At 43.9% G+C, this 19,234-nt stretch overlaps 1 protein-coding gene across 2 annotated transcripts in view; it reads right to left on the bottom strand.

Annotated features, from left to right (window-relative positions):
* The window catches only part of Fam135b (family with sequence similarity 135 member B), a 272,906-nt gene extending 254,386 nt beyond the window's left edge, over positions 1–18,520 (bottom strand). For both annotated transcript variants that reach the window (XM_005354527.2, XM_026782497.1), the window contains exon 1: positions 17,838–18,520. The gene's annotated coding sequence lies outside the window, so the exon portion shown is untranslated. The remainder of the gene's footprint in view (positions 1–17,837) is intronic.
* Between the last annotated feature and the right edge of the window lie 714 nt (positions 18,521–19,234).

Raw genomic sequence — 19,234 nt, 5'->3', positions numbered from 1 at the left:
AGGTGGATCTCTGTGAATCTGAGGCTACCCAGTCTACACTTGTTCCAGACCCTGTCTCAAAAAGAAACTGAAAGCATAAAAGAGTTAAATTATATTGCAGAACCATCTTGACGATCTCTAGTCATTTCTTCTAACATAAAGTCCTTCCTGCAGGCTCACATGACTCTAGAGAGAGCATGCCTATGGCCCTAACATAGCAAGTTTTCTGCTTCCTCTTATCATTCTATATTCTTCTGCATAACACTCATTACTTCTTGAGTTTTGTTTTTATTTATTTATTCACTTTACATACCAATTACCTTTCCTTCTTTCTCCTTCCCTTCCCCTCTCCCCACTTCTCCCCAATCCACCCCCATTCGCTCCTCAGAAAGGCCTCCTACAGGGAATTAACAAAGCCTGGCACATTCAATTGAAGCAGGACCAAGCCCACCCCCTCCCAGCCCCTGCATCAAGGCTGAGCAAGGCTTCCCACCATATGGAATGAGCTTCAACAAGCTAGGTCATACACTAGGGACAGATCCTGGTCCTACTGCCAGATGTTCCACAAGCAGATCAGGTTATAAAACTGTCGCCCACATGTAGAGGGCCTGGTTTGATCCCATGCAGCATCCCTAGTTGGTCTAGAGTCTGTGAGCTCCCACAAGTTCGGGTCAACTGCCTCTATGGGTTTCCCCATCATGATCTTCACCTTGCTCTTATAATCCCTCCTTCCTCTCTTTGACTGGACTCCCATAATTCAGCCTGGTGCTTGGATGTGGATCTCTGCGTCTGGTTCCATCAGTTTCTAGATGAAGGTTCTATGATAACGGGGTAATCGCCAACATAATTACAGGGGAAGGGCACTCCACGATTGCTAGGGCTCTTAGCTGGGGTTGCTTTTTGTTTTTAAACTTATCTACATTTCTATTCACGACACTTGGAAGAGATTGTGTATGATAAAGATTTTGTTCTATATTCTCAATGTGTTGAGCAGCCTCCATCTAGACTTGTTATTTTTCTTTTCATGATGACAATGTTCTGAGATAGGCAACATCAAGGAGGAAGAGACTATGTTGGCCCACAGTGTGGGTACATCGCAGTAGGGATGCCATGATAGAGTCCATAGCGCCATGATGGAGTTCAAAGCAGTATGCGGTTGAGGCTTCACATCATGGTGGGCCAGGCAAGACAGAGCTCAGACCAGAATCAAAGGTGGATCTAATCCTCAAGGTTTACTCTCAATGACATAACTGGCATCCACTAGAACCTTTATAAATAAAAAAAAAATTCCCAAAAAACACCTCCAATATGTGCCACCGACTAAGTATAAAATCTTCAATTTTGATGTTTCATTTGCCTGCAGGTAACACCACTACCTACTTTGCCGTCTACACCAGAACCTCAGAATCACTCAACATTCAACACATTCCTTCAGCATCCTCTGTACCTTTAGAAGTTGCTAGACTAATTGTCATTGCCTCTCCTTTCTTCAGACTCTCACCAAAACTTAACTTGAAAACAAACAATAAAAACACCAATGGGGATATGAAGGAGATTCTCTGGCTTTGCTGGATAAACAAACAGAATGCACGGAAGACAGTTGCCAAACACACTCTTACTGTACAATCATGTCCCTTGGTACTTACCTAAACTAGATGAACCCTTGTGTCTATCCCCCCTAAATCGAAACTGTATGCAAATATTTATGGAATCTTTATTCATAAACACTCAAATTTAGAGGCAATCAAGATGTAAATGAAGGGATAAGCATGTGGTTGCACTTCTAGAAGATGGAATATCATTCAAAACTAAAAAGAAATGGGTGGTCGCATCTTGAAAAAGTACATAAGAGTCTTAAACGTATATTATTAAGGAAAATAAGCGATCTGAAAGCAGTACCTACTGTGTGATTCCAACTACAAGACATACTAGAAAAGGTAAAACTATGAAAACAAATGGAAAAGGTCACTGACCCTGAGAGATTTAGGACATCAGATACCACAGTGGTAGATATAACCTATATACCCAAACCAACAAAATATACATCGAGTGAATCCCAGTACAATCCACAGAAGGGGTGGCATTGTTATACTAGTGTAAGCACATCGATGGAAAGAAGGTAGCTCTGTGATGTGTAATGTTGGTGTTTCCAGCATCTACTTCAGGTGGTTGACAACTGCTTGTATTTTCAGCACTTAAGGAATCAAATGTCCTCTCTTGGTTTGCACAGGCACCCCCCCACACACGTGGTGTATACTCACATAGACACACATAAATAAAAATAGAAATAATTGTATAGGGAGAACTGAAGCCAGAGAAATGGCTCAGTGTGTAAGAACACTAGCTGTGAAAAGAGTGATTTAAAGTATTAATGTGGCTACACACACACACACACACACACACACAGAGAGAGAGAGAGAGAGAGAGAGAGAGAGAGAGAGAGGCAAGCATGCACCCTTAACCCAGCACTGAGAGTGAAGCCCAGACAGGAGGATCACTGGACTTTCTGGCTTTCGGCCTACCTCCAGGTTCAGTGAGATACCCTGTCTCAAAGGAATAAGATTGGGGTGGACACTCATGAACTCCCCTGCCTCCACACATGCCCACAGGGACAAATGCACCAGCATGTTTTTGGATATGCTTATGTTTATTCCTGGGTCCTGTGTTCTATTCCAAGAGTCAACATGTCCATTTTGGTCCCATTATGTTCTTTCATTATCATGTCTCTGTTACAGAATTCGAAGTCGGATTCTATGATATCTCCATTAACTGCTTTTTGCTCTGGAATGATTTGGCTATTCTTTTTTGGGGGGTGTGGTCTCACATCAGCATCAGAAATTGTTTTTCCTTAGGTATCTGAATATAATTTTGGTATAAATTCCATTTTCTCTTTTGATCATTTTCAGTAACATATCTATTGTAATATTAATCTACCATCCCATGAGAACAGGAGATCCCCCAGTGACCTGGCTATCAGTTTCTTCCTTACTGTTCCATCATCTCGCTGAAGAGGTCTTTCACTACCTTGGCTAGGTTTGCTCCTATGTATTTGGGGGTTAGTTATTGTTGGCTGGATATCACAGCATATTCATCTATTCCAAGACAAGAGTCCTATTATCTTGCCCAGGTTTGTCAGGAACTTGATATGCAAACCAAAAAAGCTTCAGATCCCAACCCCTATTTCTTCTAATGCCTGAATTTCTGGCTTGTTGTATCATACCTGGATGAACTTTTCTTTAATCTCAGTTTTATGAATGAAGTTCACAGATCAAGTAACTTGGCCATGAGAACAGAGGTAACCATGATGGGAGCTAGGATCTCAGAAATTTGTTACCCTCATACACCATAGCCTCTTACTATAATGATACGATGGTCCAACTAAGCCCAGTTCTGTGAGGTCCCAGAAGGAAGTGATAAGCTCAACCCCCTGAGGGGTGGGGAAGTTTCCCACATAAGATGAATACTGAGATGGATCTGGACCAGTGAGGGAAGTTCCAGATGAAAGTGGTGTGTGTGTGTGTGTGTGTGTGTGTGTGTGTGTGTGTGTGTGTGTGTGTGTTCAGGTGCGCACACGCACACATGCCCATGCTCTTCCAAAGAAAGAGTGGTTGTGCCAAAAGTGTAAATGAATCCACCAACCTCTTTTGGGTGATATCTCATCCTTTCTACCCCTGAAGGCCAAACTCAGGGCTCCAGGAATACCTGCAAAGGAAGCTTCCAGTCCTGGGCACACTCACTCACCAACTCTGCAATGTCTGTCTCCCACTGCATTCCACTGTTTCAACATAGCCTCCGTTTTAACTTCACATGTGACACATCTTAAAAATAGCATACTGATTTTAAGTCTAGATGTACATAATATATTTCATTAACATCCCAGAAGTTCCAGCATAAACATTAGTCACTGATTTGGAATTCAAACATCCAGAGGGATGCTGAATTAAACCATACAAGCAGAGAGAAAAGGGCAGATGAGGAATTTCTGGGAATGCATTTCCCTTCACTTTTGATTCAATCGTCAATAATGTATTGAAAAATAAATAGGTAAGGTTTTGACTTCTTACCTGAATAAGTACAAAGAACATGATTTGCCCTGGCTTTATAGTCATCTGTTGCTTGTGTATTTAACATGAGCAGTTTGTTAATCCTATGAATGGTATTTCTGTATAGCCATGTTCACAGTCCAAAGATGTTGGAGCAGACCTGGCATTAATAATCATCCACAACCCCCTAAATGAATCACCTTCTCCAAGTCATCAAACAAGGGTTTAATCACATCCTCCAAACTCGCAGCTGAATGGAAAAACTTCATGGTAAACTGGACATAGGGTTATTTTGGATGGCTTTTAAGCCTTGTTTTCTTTGTTGTTGTTGTTTTTTTTTTTTAATGATGAGTAGCTAAATTTTAAAGATACTTCACAAGAGTCTTTTGCAAAGTGATAGGGAAAGGAAATGTTTTTGGCGACCAAACTACCATGGAATAAAGTTTTGGCTTCCATTCAGGTTTGCTGTGTAACTGAGAGCAAGTACTGACCATCTCTGTGCCTCCTCTCCTCCCCTTCCTCTGTGGCTGACAGTAGGTTCTACATAGAGTTCAAGTAAGAGTGTTATCTAAGAGTGAACGAACCTTCCTTAGCCCCGGCACACAGAGGGCCTTAGAAAGAACTTTCCTTCATCTTCAGTGCTGACTGATATGTAGCAGGAATTCTAATCAGGCTTAATAATAAAAACCCAGAGTCAGCTATTAGGGGTTGAATGCTGAAAGAACGGAGAAGTAAAACAGCCAGTCACTAGTTCTTACTTCTATGAAATTCTCAGACCGAAAGGGATATCCTGTCTCTACAAGTCCTCAGACTGAATGCCTTGAGCTCCTATCTCCTCCTGTCTTACATTCCTCTCTCCAGCCAGCCATATCCCTTCCTTTCTTCACCTCCCTAGTGCTGGGATTAGAAGCATGTGACTCCCAAGTACTGGGATTAAAGGTGTGAGCCACCACTACCCGGCTCTGTTTCTCTTTTAGATCGATCTCCTGTAGCCTAGGTTAGCCTTGAACTCACAGAGATCAACAGGCTTTTGTTAAAGGTGTGTGCCACCACTACCTGGCCTCTATGGCTAACTAGTGATCACTCCACACTCTGATCCTCAGGATAGCTTTATTTGCTATAGCACAAATAAAATATCAACACACTGATAAGGCTAAAATATCCCTTCAACATGATTGTATTGGTCACTCTTTATTTCCAATATTCATGCAATTTAAAAACTAAGAAGAAACAACAAAAAAGCAAGGAAACCTTATTGTGTGATTCAGAAGCAATTATATAAATAACCATCCTATTCCTTCTAAAGGCCAACAGAAACCTGCATGCTGAAATGCCACACTTGACAGATTCTACCCTGGTCCCAAGATTTGAAAGTTAATCCTATCTTTATATATTTCCTTTAAACAAACAGAAAAGGGTAATTTATTCTTCAGTGCGTTTTATGCTCTCATTTAAAATCAACAAGGTTTCATAAAAGCCGCATCTCATCTACCTGAAGTAACACCTCACATGCTGTGTGCCCTAGAAACCTATTTCCAGATAACTTATATCCAGTCTTTCGAATAAAAAATACTTTATATTTGATTTCATCAGTGTCAGATGCTACTTACTTCAGAAATCTCTCTTTTGTATCACTCCAGTCAAGTCTATAGACTATAGTTTGGTATTTTTTGTTGTTGTTTGTTGGTTGGTTTGAAGACTCACTGCTAGCTATGCTTCTCAATTAAGTCCTTGCTTAGAATGGTCACACATGAATGTTCTAGAACCCCTAAATCATCTCCCAAGTGCAACACAGAAGGTCCAAGGTGCTACCTAACAAACACTGTCATCCCATGATCTATCCTATGAGATACACCATTAAGTAAAAATCTAACCCGGGCAACCTTGTTTTTTGCTTCAGGGGATAGAGGGATGGCTCAGTAGTTAAGAGCACTTGCTACTCCTGCAGAGGACTCAGCTTTAGTTCCTAGCACCCACACAGAGTCCCCAAACTCTCTATAACTCCAAGGCTAGGAGCTACAATATCATCTTCTGGCCTTAAGCAAAACTGCACACACATGGTAGATATACACACATACATACATGTAGGCAAACAATACACATAAAATAAAAACCAGTAAATTATCTTAAAGAGTAAAATGCTGCCTCTTCTTAATGGATACTAAAGTATTCAGGTCACTCTTTAATCAGAGCAAGCACTAAATAATCTCCCACTGTGAACTGTGAATTGTAATTGAATCTGTTCCATTTTATTAGTATAGTATTATTACTAGTAACAGGTCCACGTGAGATGCATTTTATCTTTGCTTCAGGGGAAAAGAAACCAAAGGTAACACAAATTAAGTAGCACACACAATTGAAGTGTTGAGATCATCCATGAGGAAGCTGAGCTTCTAACCATGATCAAGGGAAGAATGTTGCTGAATCCATAGACTATGGCTCTGACAGGCCTTGCTCCCTCCCCCCATTCCCTCTATCTTGACAAAAAAAAAAGTTAGATTAAATTTCTAAAGCTAGTCACCAAGGTCTATTCCCTGATTTGGCCACTTTCTCCTCCTGAAGCTACCTACCAAGGTTCAGCTCTTGAAGTTTTGAAGTTCAGCAAAAGAAAGTTCCCTTTAGCTCATCTAATTAGCATGCCCAAGCTAAACACCTCATTTTACCACGGGGTTTCCCATTTTACCTTTATAACCTGTCCTTTGCCTATGTGCCATGTCTGTCTCCCCTCTGTGCAGAGGCGGTCCTTTGTCCCTCTGGGACAAATACTCCCACCCCTTTCCCTTGTTCGGTCCCCTTCTTGCTTTCCTCTATCTCCTCTACCACTGCCTCCTAAGCCCATTCTAACGCAAACCTCCCCTCTCTCTCTTCTTAAAATTACACCTGCAAGGTCATTTGCTACTGTTTTTCTGCCTAAGTCAGAAAGCAGCCAGGTTAACTTTTCTTCCCTGCTTAATAAAGGATCTCTCTGTGAAAAGGGTGTTTATGTGTGTGGTCTGTGCCTAATCCCGGATCTGGGAGGAAGCCTCCGCTGTGCATGACTCTCTTTCAGCACTTCTGTGTTTAGGGTTAACCATTTGGCCTTGAGCAACAAATTTGTGAGTTCTCTCCCAAACAGTAAGTTCTTTCATAGAATGAAACCCATTTGGATGCTTTTATGTCTATGCTGGCTTATTTTACCTCTTGATGCCTCCATCTATGTTTATCCAAATGACAATATTTCATTCTTATTTGTAGCTAAAATATATTCATGTTTTGTGAGAAACAAGCAACAAACAGTGCAGCGAAAATGGAAAAGGAAGGCATGGCAAAGCTGCCTGGCTTCTAAGCACTCCAAAGTTAGGGGACCCTTGCACAGCAGTATGTTTTTCTGGATACTTCCCTGAGCATCTGGTTTATATCAAAAGCAGGCTGGGTGAGCTCCGATGGAAATAGGTTATAATGTATTGAAGGTGATGAGTGGCACTCTATTGGGTGCCCTTCACCAAATTCTTGTGTTGGCTGATAACACACAGGACATAGTTAAGAAAGCCTCCTGAGAACTGTCCCCGGCTAATAGTAACTTCCTTGCTCACAAATATTTGAGAAGAAATGTGGCCAAAGACAGATACACAGGCCATCACACAATCCTGGCCCTTATACTACAGGCCATGTGGAGCCCAGAGCCTCAAGAACAATTAGACTGTGACCAGAACTATACCAACATCTCTGTTTGTCCTCTCTCCTTCTCTTTTCTTTTCTGTTTTTCCTTCCATCTCTTTCCCCCTTTCCCCTCCTTTCTTCTTCCTCTCTCTGTCTTCTCCCTCCCTCTCTCTCCCTCTTCCACTCTTGCTCTCTCTTATCCCTCTCTCTCATTCCCATTTTACCTCATTCCCTCCCTCCCCCCAACCTCTCTCTCTTTCCCTGACCTCTTTCAATAGACAAAACATCAGTCCATCACTCTCAAGAATCCCAACTCTGGCTTTGTATCTCAGGAAATTGACCAAAGACACAGAGTAGCAAGACCCTCGACAAGACCAAGGAACTGCCTAGGGGTCCTTGAACTAACAAGTATTAGAACTAGTGTGACCATCCCAGCTGTGTTATCCAGGACTGAGAGGTTTCCCAGAAAACTGGGCAATCCCAGGACAGATGGACAAGGTGTTAACTCCAGTCAGAAACAGCATTCAACCCAAGACATGCTTCCCTGTAAAGATGATGTTTTTTTAGTAGACAAACTCCTGTCTTACGTGCACTCAGACAACATGCTGTGCAGAAGCTCAGTAAGAATGCATCCACCATATGACGCACATGCAGGATCTTCACAGTTCCAAGGAAGCCCTATCCAAAGATCTGTTCTTCACTGGGAACCGTGAGAGAACTGGGGATTCCGTGATGACTCTGGTAAGGTTTAACAGGATGTGTTTCATTAGCTTTCTCTGAAAAGAGTGGCTGTGTATTTTATCACATGTTCAATGAATCCTTGACATCGTTCGGGTTAAGAATCACTATCCAAGAGAACATGGCTCTTATCTTTGGACTAAATACAACAGGGTGGCTGTACTGCTGCGCCATAATTACTGGTCTCAATAGGAAATGACTCCCAAGAAATGATAAAACATTCACCCCTGGGCTAAGCAGTATCCTGGGTAGCAGTCATCTGCTGGATGGCTCAGTCTGCCCTACTCTAAGTCCTGGTGATGAACTATGTGCTGTGTTGTAGTGTCTTTCCCACTAAACTGCAACCTGGAAGACTTTTGCCAGTGTTGGCAAAAGATACAGGCAGGGAAGGCTGCCTCAGAGAAGGAGCAGTATCTGGGACCCGGTTTCAGTGTGCCCTTGAACCAGATGCCCACCTTCTGACCAGGCTGTGCTGACAATGCTTCAGTCACGCTGTGGTTACCGATTTTAAACTGAAAATCGAAAGCAGTATTTTATTATTGGAGATTTCGAATATTAATTCATTATTATTTTATAAACATTTATTGCATGCTGTTTGTATATAGGAACTCTCCTGAGTATTGGATGCAGTTATAAATGTAGCGAAGTCTAGGTACTTCCGAGCACACTACCTTGTAAGACAGAGAGTCAGTAAGAAAATAATTTGATATATCTATACTACTATTTCAGAGAATGATAGAATCATGAACACTATGTGATTGATTGACAGTGTCACCCCAGCCCATAGCATCCACCCTTGGAGCAGGAATGGAGCAGGAAGCTCTATTTCAAGCCCCCTCTCCCTGGGAGTTGCCTTGGTCCAGACACCACCTCCGGGAAGCCCACCAAGCGCTGACCCCTCCCCAGGGAGAGTCAGGACTACTCCTACAGGCTATTTAGGCTGCCATTGAGAAAAAGAAAATGTGGTCTTTGGGTTTTGCATGCTCCCACCCCCCGCTCTGTCTCTCTCCCTTTCCCTCGCCATGACCCCGGCCACCCAGAAGTATTGCAGTAAGGGTGGGCCTTGATTCGGTCTAATTTGGTCTGATTTGAATTATTTGCGTTGGTGGACAAATTCTTCTTAAGATTATTCTAACACTATGAATAAAAATAAAGCAACTTCAGGACCTAGAAATGTGGAGAAGTTTCCAGAGAGAACTCTGTGAAGAAAGGGCCTGAGCCAGGGAAGAAGTGAACCATAGGGGCCTTAGGGATAGTGTGACCCTGCCAGCAGTGTCTTCATAGAGAAGTCCCTAAGAAGGGAAACTACCCAGGAGAAAGATTGACTTGTGCTTTTCATTTTGAGTGGGAAGAGGTAGAGGGCCTGTGAGTTTAGAATAGTGATGCTTTCTATCTTGATAAACTTTATGACCATATATTAATTTCAGAAATCAATGAGTCTATGTCTTTTCATGAATGTATATAAAATACTTTGATCACGCTGACCTCAACAGTACCCTCTCTTGTTCCCACCCCCACTCTCAATTCTCTCATCTCTTCTCAAATAAAACCAATGTTTTAACTTATTGGAATTCTATGTGCCTTAGAAGTTAATTGGTAGAAATGTAATTATTTATTTAAATATTTATTACAGCATTTTTAAAATCCATATATGTGTGCATGTACATTGGTCACCTCTATCCTTCATTCTCTCCCTCTCTCCAGCTCCCCAGTCTCTCTAAATACTTTTCATCTCTGTTTTCATTTCATGTCATTTTTATAACTCATTAAATCCAATTAATAATATTCAGGATCCCCTTTCTCATAAAGAGTTCTTCTCTTTATTGATTTGCTTAGGGTGATAACTTCCATTCCTGTCGTCTCAAGAAATGTCTGCCCATGGCTTCTTAATTCCACACAAGCATCCAAGATCTTTTTTCCCCTAAGCTTTCTGATATATCTCTACTTACCTACAATATATATGTACAGCTTCAGAGATTTTACATTACTTTATTCAAAGAGAATTCATCATTTCCCGCCTTAAAACCTTTTCTCTTGGCCTTATGTCCCCCAGTCAAAATTCAACAACAAGTCCATGTGTCAGAACAAGTTAGTAACCCCATCCACTCTCCTGCATGGTGTGCTGGGTCATCTAGCAAAGCCCTCAGAGTCCACTGACTTGACATGTCTCCAGTTCCATGTACTACCTTGATTTGAGTTGGGATGTCTTTGCCTCCATGTGCCCCCCATCTAACTACTGTCTCTGGCCTCTGCACTGCCTATATTCTCCCTGTGCCTTTTCTACACTGTAGACAGAATGGAAAACTTTAAAGACAAGAATTTAGTGATATTTCCTCACTGTAAAATTTGCCCACCACTCACATTTGGATCCAGATAAAACTAAATTCCCCTGTAAGGTGCCCAAGACCCTGTTTGGCTCAGTGTGTGCTTAACTATCTACCTTTCTTTCTTCTCACCCTTGCTTCAAACCTCCCCCAGGTACTTCAGACCTATTCATCCCTCAGTGTGCAGTGTCCTATGCAAATGCTGGTCCCAATACTGACTTTACCCTATCTCCATACGCCATGTTTGTCTATCTAACATCAACCTACCATCTATGTCCTCTTTTAGGTATCTTTCCCTCCCAGAAGCTACCCACCTGGTCTAGTCATGGCTGAATATCATCCTTCTAACCTATTTCTCATAGCACATCCCTGGAAGAGTCACTTCTGTGGTTGACCTATTCTGTTCTGTGATTTCTCCACTCTGTTTCTTTTCATAGTCTGTGTACTTCTTAAGGGAAGAAACATTGTCTTTAGCCCTCTAAGCTTCTAGGACAGAACAGGGGTCATAAAGTGTTCTTATAAAATATATGTGGACTAGATGAGTTATGGTATATCAAGTCCCTTCACTGCACAAGTTAGGACAGTTGCCCCACGTCCTGCTTGAGGGACATAATTTGTTTCAGATTATCTGTTCTAGACTGTCTTAGACATTTAGATGAATGTGCACGTGTGTGTGCGTGCATGTGTGTGTGTGTGTGTGTGTATGTGTTTGTTACAGATAGTTAAAGCCAGGGCTTTGTGTAAGAGTGACAAGCAGCCTCTCCAGCACTTATATTTAAGTTCTTATTCATTTTTTGTCTCTATCAGGTTTCTCATAGCAGATGACTCCAGATACTCAGCTCACTAAAATGTAATAGCCCAAGAAGAATAAATGTCTGGACATAAAAAAGTCAGACACTCAAGTCAAAGCTGAAGTCAAAGGAATTTAACTGACTGTTGGGGGAAAAGAGAGGCACTGGTATGTCAACGAAGCCTCCACGGGAGCCTTTCCTTGAGACATTACCAGGAGGTGCATCTTGTTGGAAGAGGTAGACAAGTCTGAATCAGAGCCATCTTCGCTATTCCGGCCATAGCTCATGTCCATACAGAGACTTCCTGTTGTGCTCTAACAAAACATTCCATCAGAGGGAAACAGGTGGCTCTGCCTCGGGAATAGCTACATGCCCAACGTTCCCTCACCCCTCAGGATGGAATACACCCCTTCTCTTCATTACCCTTACCAATCCTCCATAGCTGAAGACTGTGATCTCAGAAACTGTGACATCACTTCACCTAACACAAAATTAGAAAGGAAGTTCTCAGGGGAAAACTTCCCTATGTTGTGAAGCCAAACAAAAAAAAAAAACTATTAACTTTGATTAAAATATAAGTCATGACATCAAACACTGGAGAGAAAAAAAAATGCCTAAAATATAGTATGAATGAACACCAAGCAGCCAGACCTTCCAGTGAATGCCACACTAGGGACTCATCAAACAGGGACTTCTCTAGGTTTCCATGTCTCATGAAGCATTTATGAGTGGTCTTGATGTCCAACTGCCAGGACATGCAGAGTACATCAGAGGGATGTAACCTGTAATGATTAATGGTTTAATTTTTAATCTATCATTGAGAATGTCATTGTTTATCTTCCGCATCATTTTAATGTTGGGATCATCATTTACCCTAGAGTCTAGAAATCTTGTTGTCCTTCATACACTCGTCCACTTGACAAACATGGACTCATCTCGCAGAGGACCTATTCTTCTGGGAGTTCTCAGAAGCCAATGCTATATTCATTCGTGAATCCGTTTGTTCAAGTATGCACACACTGAGCACACATCACTTGAGAAAATTTGTTCTACCAGTGGGAGTTCCATGGTACACTTTTTAAAGTACTGCAGGGAAAGATAGGGGAAAGAGAGATGTTGTTCAGAAGCAGGTGACAAAGGGTGGACTAATTTTCTCATAAGGAGACACGGTAGCTGCTACCAAAAGAAGTTGCAAATGAACATTTGCTTTTGGAAGAAAAGGGGATCCCAGGAGAATGCATCTCTGTGGACTGCTGGATATGAACAAGATGACCAGAGGTTAAAAATGAGTATCGTGACAGGTGGGGACAGTAAGAGATGCTACGATGAGGGTCTATCTTGGGGTGGGAATAGGTTAAAGTTTGGAGAGAGGTTTTCAGCTCTAGGTTACAAAAACAGAGAAGGGCTTTGATTTATCAAATTCCATTTCAATTTTCCAACCATCAAGCCAGCTGCTGCGTACAGAGGCTCACCAGGGAGGCCAGCGTGCCAACTCAAAGTCAGATTGATTAGTTCAGGTACAGGGTGAAAGGAGCAGACCCAGAGTGATTGTAGTGAGTCTTGGAAGACAGCCAGGGAAACAACTGTGTCCCTTCTTTTCCTTTTCCCTCACTGGTCCCCACTCCTGACAATGCTCCCCTCGGACATTTGTCTGAGAGATGAAGCAGCATGGTCAGTTCTCCGGCACCATTATCACACGACTTGCTACCTCCTGTTCTCTGCATCCTGGCTCCCATGGCCCAACTGCAAGCAACTCTTACCTGCCAGGTTATTTATCAGGCCATCCCATGCTTCATTTGATCTAGCTCCTCTAGTCTGTAGCTAGAGAGACAAGAGCACTCTGCACAAATACTGGTTTTTCCATGGCTTCCCATGACCTTCAGAGGAGAGGGAACACTTAAGAGGCTGGGTGCAGACTTTCAGTGATGTCACCTCTCTCCATCTCACCAGATTCCACGGACAAGACTTTACCTCAGCCCAGCCTCGTACTCACTTCCTGGCACTTCTTCTTCCGTTTTCATGTCACCTCCTATACCCACTTGTTTTCCCTCTGTTCTCCACACAGATATTCTTTCAGACCAGAGCTTAGATCTCTTCTATTATTTAAAATCCACCTTGACAGTCTCTTCCAGGAAATGGGCAGAAGGCCATTCCCCTGGCTCATATAACCTGAACCTGACCTGGTGCATTCTTCTCGCTTCTAATGTTTGATACCCAAAACAGATGCTAAGTTTATTAGCAGGACCTTACCCAGTTCATGGTGGAACTTCCAGGTCTGGCATATGGAAGGACAGAGGGAAAAAATTTTTTACATAAACTCTATACACCCAATGAGCAGGATCCCACTCAACCCACACTAAGGGGGGGGGGGGTCACAGAGACTGATTCATGGTGTCAGTCACCTTTGGGGGCGGTGCGATCAGCCTCTACTACAACGTCAGAGACTACTGTGTAGTCACCTAAAAATGGCTCCTGTTTCAGCAGAAACATTCAACATTGCTGATCACCCATAGTCCAGGAGATCCAAAAGCATTAGAGATCGTACAGATTCCACTAACCCTGTCAGATAATATCAGAATTCATATATGCACCTTCCAGTTGGTTAAATAAAGTGCTTCCTGCAGGCTAGACATTGCAGCAAAACATTTTACCTGGGGAGAGGTGGACTGAGGTATCAGAAAAATCCCAAAGGCCAAAGATCATGTTCAACATCTTACCTTCACAAGGAAAGAAAAGACTCCTGGTGTCAGTGGTGGCATTAGGCTTTGAAGTCTAAAGTTCTGAACAAGTTCTAAGGTTTGATGAAAAGGATAGATGGAGAGCCAGAGATAGAAGACCACAGAGGAAACCTCGGTAAAGAGAGCATAGGTCAACGTATATGAGTACTGAAAGACAAGTAAGTAGGGCCATTGAAATCCTCCAGGCCAATTGTAGATAATGGAACCAAGGTCTGAACATGGGGGACAGGTCAACAGTCCTATAAACAATGTCAGAATTAGAACCCATTCCTGAATCAGAACCAGAACCACAACTAACTGGACTCTCCTCCCTCACGGACTCTCACATCTCACGTATAACCAAAAGGTGTTCTCTCTCTCGCTTGCTCTCTCTCTCTCCCTCTCTCCTTCTACCCCTTCATCAATCTCAATGTCTATTTTATAGATGCAATACAGGAAAGAAATGGATTTGGGGCATTTAAAATAATGCCGGAACCTTCTATAATTGGCAACTATATTTTTCATCGGGAAGTCACATGCCATTTTTCTTACTTTATGTCTTCTGAGCCAATCTGGGAAGGTAACCGTCATTATGATATCTTACAGGGAAGGCAAGTGGCCGAGGGAATAGAATGATTTACTGAAGGTCACAGAGAGCTAACAAGAAGAGGAGGCGGGGCTTTGGAGTGCATCTCCTCCAGGCCTGTGCAATTAAGCTCAGGCTTGCTGCTCATTTTCTGGAAGAAATGAAGTAAAAGAGAGCATGTGCTGATGCTGAGTACTTTGTGGGTCATGGGAAGGTGTTATTTTTTCTTCCTGCACTGCTGTTCCTAAGTGGTCAGCATCAACTGTGAGTTTGATGTCAACAGTTATATGCTACAAATGAGGAAACTGAGATAAAAGGGGAGTCTAGCACCCTAGCTCTCAGTCCTCTTAGAACCCGTGCCCAGTCCTAGGCTCTCTCAAGCCTGTTTGTACAGTTTCCCATTTTATGAAAGCTGTTAAAAGAGTTAAATGGAAGGACCAGAAATACATTCTAAATGGAACACATCCTATCTGAAACACTCAGCAAATGTTATATGAAAGCCATTTAGCACCAGACTGCAACAATTCTAAAGTGTCCCTGGAAAAGAAATGAATGTTTTGGGACTAAGTTTGTGCCTGTGGTACCTTTCACTCTGCTTCAGTGGTCTGGCCCTAAACAATGCATAGCAGAGTAGCAAACATCACTCTGGCTTGCTGCAGCCTGAGACAGGAAGGTACCAGGAACAGACTTTGTGGTACCTCTTCCAGGACATGTGGTCAGGTTGTGGATAAAGTCTATTCTCTCACTCAGCACCATTCAAAATAGGTTGTGGAGCCACCAGCAAGGCCAGGTAGGCAGAAGCCTCTGCCCTTATGAAACATAGAGTCTAAAGAGAAAAGACGTGTGTATACAAGCAATGACACAACACACTCTTCCCGTCACAACAGGTACAGAATGTCCTGTTGGGAAGGCTCCAGGTCTGATGGGGCCTTTGAACTGGTTCACAAAAAGAAGGAGAAAGTGAGGAATGGTTACTTTTGGCAAAGACACCAGCATGGGCCAACGCAGAAGCACAAACAAGCAGAGAAGGGCAGAACACCAGGCCTGGCTCCTTTCAGAGATTACAGTTCCCTCAGCAGTTAAATCTAACTCTACGGATTTGGTCAGGTTCATCAAATAAATCTGGCATTACAGAGTGGAGCTGGATTTGAAACAATTGCAGTTCACAAAGAACCCACAGTGTGTGCAGCATTTAACGGAATCCTCACTTTTTGCAAATACCTCTCTGCGCTCTCCAATGTTTGGTCCACTCTGTGCTACACAGAACTCACTGATGGACAGACTGGAGCACCACCTTCCACAGCAAAGCTCTTGACCTTCAGCAGTCACAAACAAGAAGGACATGCAGTGTTTACCCCAAATAAAGCCCTTTTTATATTGCCCAGGTATCTCCAGAACAAGACAGTATTCCAGCCATGACTCACTGAGGAGTATTTCCGCTCCTTCCATAGGTGATATCTATGTCATGCCTTGCTAATCTGAGACTTGTTCTTTAGAAAATGATGCTTTTCTTAAAATTGCATTAGTCATCAGACTTTAAAATCCTTCCCCACTTGTACCCTCTCCCATTACATTTGGTTGTTAGGAGAGCCTAGCAAACTCCAAGGGTTGCTAGTATCCCATGCTATAAACGAGGGAAGTCCCAACAAGGTAGGAGCAATTCAAGGTCATACAACAGGTGTATCATATAAACAGAGTTGAGACCCATTTCTGACTCCAGACTCTTGCCCTCTTTCCTCTACGTGACAATGTACCATCTCCCTATAATATACTGTTCTCCTTGTGGCATAAATCCCCAGATGAAATACTGGCCAGATCACATCCTCTTGGGTAACATAACCACATCATAAATTAAAAGCCCAATTAAAGAACATGCCCTTTTAACTGGGTCTTATCACAGTCCCCTGAGGCTAGGATATAAAAAGAGAACCCTTTCACAGTCAGTGGCTACCTGTCCTGGAAATTCTTCAGAAATCTGCTCAACTCTAGGAAGAGGTTTTGACTCAAATTATCCATCAAACTCGACGTTCTTCCCATTGGGTCTTTTGGGGTTCTTCTCCCAACTGAACTGGGTGAAATCATGTGCCAAAAATCTCCAGCCCTCTCCCTGGCCCAAAGACGCAGTTAACAGTCCATCATACAGTGTAGATACCAAGTGAATCCAGGGTTTAAAATAAACTTAACATTAAGAGCATTGGAACCTAGTGGAAAACATTGTCCCCTAGTTTATATGAGGGACTGAAGTGGGGTTCTCTTTTCTAGCTGTCTGAAAGTGGGATGGTTTGTCAGTGGCCAAGGGCTGGAGGGTGTCTCTGAACACCATCCAGTTTTTGTTTTGCTGGCATCAGGGAGGGAGGGGGAAAGTAGATGAGGAGGATGGGAGGAGAGTCTCTTCCTAACGCTGGTTGAAAAATCTTATTTCTTTTACTATCAGATCCCCCCTACAATCAAAGCATCTTATCTACAGCACAGTAAACTCTAGGGGTACTCCTTGGTCCTCGCATAAGAGTTACTACTACCCTGTCTAAATATGTCCTGCGGTGGTTGTGTTTAAAGCTGGTTTTACCTATGAAGAGCTGTTGTGTGTTATGGTCCCTTTCTGTACCACAACTGAACTACACTGCATCCCACCCCCAAAAGAGAAGGTCTCTGGGTCAGCTGCCCCACACAGAACAGAGACCGTAACCCCCTCCATCTCATCTCAACAAGGTCTTTTGAGCTTGCTCCTCAGTGGCTCAGAAGACCTGAACAGACAGGTCTAAATGAGCCCCCGGGGAACCACCTTATTCACCCAGTCACATCAGTGTTCCTTCTTGTCCTCTCAAGACTTGCCCACATATGGGGCAAGATCAGAGGACAGAGAGATCTGGGAGAAAATAGAGAAAGATAAAAACACATTTCGCGGCAGAATCCTCACTTAGTAATAGAAAGCTATCCAACTAGCATCCGCGCTTCCCAAAACGTCACTGCCACAAAGGAGAGAGTTTTACAGCTGGTGACCCCAGAGCGTTCTCACCTACCTGTCTCCCACTGCAGGGCTCTCGCTCTCTCTCACCTAGGGCCCAGTTCCAGCTCTGGTCCCGCTCTCTTCTTCTCACCTTCTCCAGCAGCCAACACTGGCAGCGACCGTGGGCGGACCAAGGAGTCCACGGCACCTGCGAGCTGTGTCTCAGGTCTCCACTGTGAGGCTGCCTGGAGGAGGAGCAAACGGATGCTGCCCTCGCCGCTGCCGCCGCCGCCGCCACTGCCGCCTTGGTACTGATGCGGTTGCTATGGTTATGGAACTCCGCAGCTGCCCCCTCTTGGTGCAACAGCTGCCCGGCCACCACGGCCTCCTGGCAGCCCCAGCTAAGGTGCCCGAGGCAAGGTTGTGAATGTGGTTAAGGGAATTCTTCCCCCGCCTGAGAGAAGAATGAGAGACTGCACTTGAGCCCTGGCTGAGTCTCTGGGCTTTGCTCACCTCAGCGCCCTTGCGCTTCTCCTTCCCCCACCGGGACCTAAGCCCAAACCTAAGCCCCACACAGCATGCGCTCAAGGCCTAGAGAGCCCTCCCTGCCGCTCGGCTCTGCTCCTGCAGCCTCTGCGCACCGCGGTAGGCTGTGCGACTGGCTGGGAGGCGCCGCTCCTATCCCCCACCCTGTCCGCCAGGAGAGCCTAGACGCGCCAGGCTGCCCTGAGGCCAAACCCCGCCTGCTTGCAGGCTCTCCTGCCAGCCCGCCCAGCCTGTGGAGGGCGCAAGACGCTGGGCCAGAGAAGTCCAGCCCCAAACAGCCCAAGCTGGTCAGGAGCATGCTCAGTCCCCACGCTGGGATTGTCCTCTAGAACCAAGACTGAGATGCATCTGGAAGGTTCTTTTCAGACCCCAAGGGGAGAGGGTTATTAAACTTGGGAGGAGTCAGGGGAGGCAATAAGTACATGCTGAAAGGCTAAAAGTGCCAAGCGACCTATACCACCACTACGAAATACGCAATGGTCGTTAGTCAACAACTTACCCATCATGTGCAGACGTTCTTCATACTGGACACTGGAGCTTTAGAGGTGTGCCGATTTGGTCCATGGAGCAGATGAGAACAACGGGGGAAAGATAAGGCAACTCCCATCTGCTGGCCATCCTTTAGCGGGTAGTTTGCCTAGGAATGCATCATCCCACATGACTGTATCAAGAAGTTTGTGTGTCCTACTTGTTACAGGTAACAGAGGAGCCTTAGCGTGGAACCAGTGCTGATACGCGGAGGTTCATCGTTCTATGAGACTAGGCTGCGCTAACTCACACCAGCTAGAAAGTCGGATGGTCGCAAGAGGGCAGTGAGGGAAAGACCCTTGCAAGAAAGTGTGAGTGAGTACAATCAAAGGTGATGGCAATGAACGGGGAAGTTCATTCCAGATTGAAAGGGGCAGGCAAAAGCCCCACAATGAG

Source organism: Microtus ochrogaster, chromosome 15, assembly GCF_000317375.1.
Source record: "Microtus ochrogaster isolate Prairie Vole_2 chromosome 15, MicOch1.0, whole genome shotgun sequence".
NCBI lineage: Eukaryota > Metazoa > Chordata > Mammalia > Rodentia > Cricetidae > Microtus > Microtus ochrogaster.
The sequence above is the reverse complement of the archived record's forward strand: the minus strand, read 5'-3'. Positions and strand labels throughout refer to the sequence as shown.